The sequence below is a fragment of the Strix uralensis genome, chromosome 6 (assembly GCF_047716275.1).
Source record: "Strix uralensis isolate ZFMK-TIS-50842 chromosome 6, bStrUra1, whole genome shotgun sequence".
Classification (NCBI taxonomy): Eukaryota; Metazoa; Chordata; class Aves; order Strigiformes; family Strigidae; genus Strix; species Strix uralensis.
In genome coordinates, this window is record NC_133977.1 from 35,103,209 (window position 1) to 35,109,208 (window position 6,000).

At 57.0% G+C, this 6,000-nt stretch overlaps 1 protein-coding gene across 2 annotated transcripts in view; it reads right to left on the reverse strand.

Moving 5' to 3' along the window:
* STEAP3 (STEAP3 metalloreductase) overlaps positions 1 to 5,437 on the reverse strand; it is a 29,440-nt gene extending 24,003 nt beyond the window's left edge. The window contains exon 1 of one of the 2 annotated variants that reach the window (XM_074873682.1): positions 5,333 to 5,437. The gene's annotated coding sequence lies outside the window, so the exon portion shown is untranslated. Of the gene's footprint in view, positions 1 to 1,913; positions 1,982 to 5,332 lie in introns of those variants that run through there. The other variant, XM_074873681.1, reaches the window with a different exon arrangement.
* Positions 5,438 to 6,000: the final 563 nt, after the last annotated feature.

The window sequence follows — 6,000 nt, forward strand, 5'->3', positions numbered from 1 at the left end:
ATTTGCCTCCATCATGGGTTTGACAGAAAGCTAATTCTAATCAGTGATGTTAAACTTAAAGATAACAAATTGGTGGGTTTTAATTCTCGGTATGTGACATCTCTTATCACAGCTGCCAGTGCCTTTCTCACCTCTTGAGAGAGCCAGCATGGCTGGCCTACTTCTTCCACCATCAGAAAAAATGTGTTTCCCCTGAATCTAAACCTGCTTCTATTTATGGGTGTGATGTTACAAGGTCACAGTCAAAGCATAGTTCCTAACAATAAAAAGCAAAACAAACGAAACAGAAAAGTAAAAAGCAAAGCAAATTTAAAAAATAAATTATTATGCTTTCAAAAAGCATGTTTTCCTGGGGTTTGGTAAGGGTTTTTTAAACAAAGACTTGTTGAGTCATCAACATTTCTTCTTTACAATTATAGAGGAAATCAAATATGTGCAGTGACTATGGGATCTTGTATTACTGTACATTTGTTTCATAGCAAATGTAATTTTAAAAGAGGAGAAAACTTAAGCTTGATATAGTATTTAAATCTTGTTAGTCCTCCATCTCCTCAGCTCACAAGAGTACTGATGCTGTAGGCGATGGCCTTCCTCTCCCGCTGTCTCTCAATTTTGGTTTCTTGCCATGGGAGGCATTTTTCCGTGCATTGGTTTTATGTCGACTATACCGAGGGATCATTATCTGGGGTCCTCAGTACCCGTCCATCCTGTGCTGGGCTCAGCAGGGTGCAGGCATCACAAACACGAATGCTCCCCCAAAGTCCCCGTTGCCCTGCAAACCCCCTGGGCAGGCGTTACACCCTGGCCAGGATCACAGGACAGGGACAGTCCCCGCGGCAGGTCACATCACCTCTGGGATGGTCCTACTACAAAGTCACCTCTCCAATTCCTTCACAGCTTTCATCCTTCGTTACTCCGACATGGATGAAATGCTGAAGTCCCCCTCATGGAGCATCCAACCCTTGTTCCTCTCATAAGCCCCGACATCGGTACAGAAACCACACTGCTGCTTCCTGCTCGCCTCTGAGGGACCATGGGCCCTGGCCAAGATTTTCTCCAAGATTTTTTTACATCTCAGTGCTGATTTCTCCCTGGCTGGAAGAAGCCACTCATCTCCTCAAATTTTTTTGGCGAGCCGAGAATGAAAAAGTGAAACCGAAGTGCAAACTGCTCTCTGAGGGCCACAGCCCGCTGGCGCATCCATCCACACCTCGCCACCCCACCGCGCTCCCGCGGACCGCACCGCCACTCTACTCGGAACGGCGAAACCCGCCCCGTTTCGGGCGGGTTTGTGCCCGGTGCCAGGGAGTTTCCCGCACCTGCACGGACGTGTCCGGCGGCCACGGGTGAGCGCTCCCAGCAGCAGCCCCCCGGCGGCGCAACCCCGCCGGGGACGAGCATCCCGCCGGCCTCTTCCCAGTCAGCACCGGCTTTGGGACACACCGGCCCCCTCGGAAATCCCCGCTCGGCCCCAGCCCCAAGCCCAACCCTCGCACGGAGGCGGCCACGGCCGAGACCGCGCCGGGGGCCGCTCCCGCCGCCGGCCCGGACCCCCCTGCCCGAGCCCAGGGGCGGGGCGGGACCGGCCCCCCGCCCTGCAGCCGCGCCGCGGGGGGCTCCCGGGGCCGGGGGGTGCCGGCGGGACGGGGCCCGGGGACCGAGCGCTCCGCGGCGGGAGCCCCCGCGGACCCGGGACGGTCACCCCGGGCGGGGGCACTCCCGGCGGCGCCGCCGCCGAGCCGAGCCGAGCCGAGCCACCCCCGGCCCGCACCGCACGCCCGGCGCGGCCCCGCGCCTGCCGGTTCGAGCCCCGCCGCCGCCGCCTCCGCTGGGCCCCGGGTAGGGCAGCCCCGCCGCGCCGCGCCGTCCCCGCAAGGGCGAACCCCGTGCGCCCGTCCCCCCCCGGTGCTCACCTCTGCGCGGCGGCGGGCGGCGGGAGGGCGAGCGGAGCCGTCCGGTAGCGGTGAGCCGGCAGCGGTGATGTCAGGCCGCGGGCTCCGCCCTCCTGCCCGCCGGCGGCCGCCACACATCCGCGCCGCTCCGCTCGGCAAGGCATGGCCCGGCCGGGCAGGGCACGGCACGGTACGGCATGGCCCGGCCGGGCACGGCTCGGCACGGTACGGCATAGCCCAGCACGGCACAGCCCGGCCAGGCCGAGCCGGGCCCAGACCGGCTCTGCACAGCCAGGCTCACCGCCTGGCCCAGCACGGCTTGGTATAACCTGGCCCGGTTCAGCACAGCCTGGCATGGCTCAGCCTGGCCCGGCACGGTGCTGAACAGCCAGGCTCAGCATGGCCCCTCACGGCTTGGTATAACCTGGCCTGGCTCGGCACAGCCTGGCATGGCACGGCCTGTCCCGGCATGGCTCTGCACAGCCAGGTTCACTGCATGGCCCAGCTCTGCCCGGCCCAGGGGTGAGGGTGTGAGAGCGGTGACTCCTCCAGCCTTGGCCCCGCCGCCAGCCCCGCTCCCCGCTGCACCCGTCTGGGTGGCACTGCCCTGCTGAGGTTAAACGCACACGGACAGGAGGCCATCGCCGCCGGGGCTGCAGGTGATACCGCATCCATTACAGGGCAGACCTTAACTCTCTATTTATAAAGTGCATTTCAGAGCCAGCCAGTGTTTCATTTTAATGGGAGGGTGCGGCTTGATGTGCCTCTTTCCATGCTATCAGGGGCCGTGCACTTGCTCTTAAAAGCTGTGCCGTGGGGTGTGTAGCAGATAATGGTTCATACCCCCACACCGGGAAAGAGTTGTCCTGTTGCAACCGCCCCTCACTCAGCTGCACAGCCCTGCTGCGACAGACCAGTGGTAGCATGCTCTTAGGCTGCTGAGACCCGGCCCTAAAAGCAGTGTCTTCACACAAAAACATTGGGTCAAGCTCAGAGTGCTTTAAAAAAAAGGCCCTCTGGAGCCTTGGTTCACTCACTCAGTGGAGGAGTATGGAGGGGATGGACCCAAAGGGATTGTCTCATCTGTCCCCAAACAGCAGAATAGCTGGGGAGATGCTGGTGTGATCTGTTTCTGAAGCCTGCACGGAGGAATGTGCAGCTGCTCTGATCGAGCCTTAAGTGCGTCACCACTTCTGCAGTTAGGAGGGTTTTCCTAATCTCCTGATCTTTGCTGACTGCCATCCCCTCTGTGCCCACCATGGGATCTGTGTTCCTGGGATGAAACAAGCCCCGCTTCTTTCCCCTCTCCTGGACGGGCCGTGATTTTAACCATCTCAGCCCGTTCTCACTGCTGTCCTCCGCGGATGTCTCCCCTTTTCCACCTCTGTGCTGCCTGCAAATGGGGCCAGCTGCCAGCCAGGGCTGTCCTGGCTTGGGGGGGCTACGCACCGCCTCTCACATCCACTCTCATGTCCATGGGGTGAGAGATACAGAAACCTGCTGATATGGGGAGGCTGCAGGGAAGATGTGGGATTGCTGGGAAAAGCTCACATTGGTGGCTCCTGCTGGCTGGACACTGGATAAAAGAAACCGTCAGAGGCTTGGGATGTTCAAGCTGCAGACTTCAAGATGATGAGAGTTCCCTGGGTATTGGGGAATACTGGAGAGGCAAGAAAACCTATTGGCATGGTTGGGACAAGGAGGATCGTTGGGATATCTGTACTTTATCATGCCTTGGTGAAGTCCATCTGTGACTCAATGCAGCTGAGAGACCCAGACTACTCCTTACCCCCTTCTTCCCTGCTGTGGCCCCTGACTCCTCATGCATATCTTACTGATACTTAATCTGTATGCCACGATCAGCCCTATGTGGAGACTGATGGAAAGAAAGTGTTGAACACTCCTGTGCTTTCTTTATCTTGTTACCTGCATTATGTAAAGGACAAATTTTGCCTATTTATTTATAGAACCCATAGTCATTGCCTTCTTTGCCTTGGTCACTGCGATTCATTTTCCATGATTCCTCTTTCATCCTTTAGATCTCTGTGAAGCAGCGATTGCACCATGTCAGTACTTTTCCCTTGCATGGGGCAAGGCTACTGTTACGGATTTATGATCATTTTCTTTGGGTAACGAACAGCCCTCTGGAGTTCCTTTATCCCAAAGCACTGAAATCTACTTTTTCTTTTTTTTTTTTTTTTTTAGATTTCACTTCCTTTTCATAGAGTAGCAAACTTTGGAGGTTTTTTCCCCATCATTTTCAACAAAATATCCTCCACTTTTCCATCTTTCTGTCACAAAGAAGTGCCTCAAAATGAACACCCATTTTATACCTGTCTCTCTCTTCTGAAACCTGTGGCCAGCCCTGTCCAGGCCACCCGTTTGCTGGATGGTTTGAGTCCTGCAGCTCTGTTTTTCCTGCAGCTATCTTGGTAGGTAGCTAAAGCCTCCCCAGCTCCCAGTCCTTGACTGGCTTTATTGGTTGCTTTTATTGGTTGCTCAAGAAATGCCTTTGGGAACCATCTTCCTGATGAGGTGACCTGATGGGGGCTTGCAAGGTGACTTCATTTCTCTCCTGCCCAGAGATTCCCAAAGTGCTGGGCTCATGCTGGACTTGGCCAGTATTTCTGTGTGTTTATCTGCTTTTTTTCCCCTTTCTCCTTGCCGGTCCTGAGCAAGGGTCTTCCCTGTGTCAGCTGGACCCTTCTTCTCCCAGCAGTGTCTTTCCTCGCCCATCACTCAGTGGTCACAGCCACAGCCCTCTGGCAGCACCATCTGTGTCCCCGTGCCCAGCTGACCATGCCCCCGCCGTCCCCTCAGCCGCGGTGCCACCTGCACCCTCTCCTCCCCGTCCGTGCCCCCCACGGGGCCAGGCAGTTGCTTTGGATCTGCTCAGGGCTGGGGCTGGCAGGCTCTGCCGGTGCCCATGTGCTGGCACAGCGTGGCACAGGCGAGCAGATGAACCCCAGCAGCTCCTGGCTGCCGGGCCAGGGAGCCGTGGGGAGCCCCCACCTCCCATGCTGCGTCTCAGGGCTCTTGCTGGGGTGCTTGAGCCATCTGAGGTGGCCACATGGAGGGGTGCACCGGGCCAGCTCACCTCTTGCCCTGCACCTTGATTAGGTGGGTGACCCTCTCCTGTCCCAGGGCATGCCCAGGCTTCGCTGTACCCAGACACCAAGGCAGTGGTCCCTGAGTGCCCCTGTGCCACTTCCCCCTCACCAGATCCCTTGGGTGCATCCCAGAGGTGTCCATGCCAGCCCAAGGTCTGGTGTGCACCAGAGGCCATGGAGGATGTGGCAACTCTGGGCAGCAGCAGCTGCACCTGAGCAAATACCATGACAAAAGCAGAGCTCAGGGACACCGTCTCACCCTGCCACCCGCAATGTCATGGCAAGGGAATGGCTCCGCTTTCCCCTGAAATCCAGGGGTGGCAAACTTACCGTTTACAAACCAAACCTATCTGGCAGGGCGGTCGGTAAATGTAGCTCCTCCTCTGGCCTTTCCAGAGCTGTGTTTTGGTCTGGAAGCTGCTTTCTTGGAGTCCAGAGATACTGTTTGGGTTGGGAAATTATAAGCACAATGGGAGCATCAGGCAGGTTTGCTGGCACAGCCGTCTGAACTGGCACGTGGCCCTGTGGTGCCGAAACCACTGAGTCCAGAAATGAGCTGAGGGGCAGGAAATGTGTGTGTACAATGCAGGCAAAGTGGAATTGATAACATGTAGTTAATTATTGCCAGTGAGTGGAGGCCAGAAATGAATTTGGCATGGTTGTGAAACAGAGCATGTGCAGGGGGATCGAGTAAAAATGGGAACGGGTGGGACCTGCTATGGCTCTGTGAAGCTGGAGTTGAGCAAACAGCGTCTTTGTTGGGTGAAGAAGTAGTAGCTTGTGTTGTCCCTTGACTCTGCTGGCGTTGTCTGGAAGTGTTGGGGGTGATGCTGAGTCTGGATGGTGCCAGGAACAGACCTGGCTGTATCCTCACGGAGCTGCAAGGGGGGAGCAGGCAGAGGGAAGCAGCTTGCTGACAAGTTGCAGGGAGGACAAAGTGTTGCCATGTCCTCACAGAGTATCCCAGATAGGGAGGGATGGGCTGTACCCCCACAGAC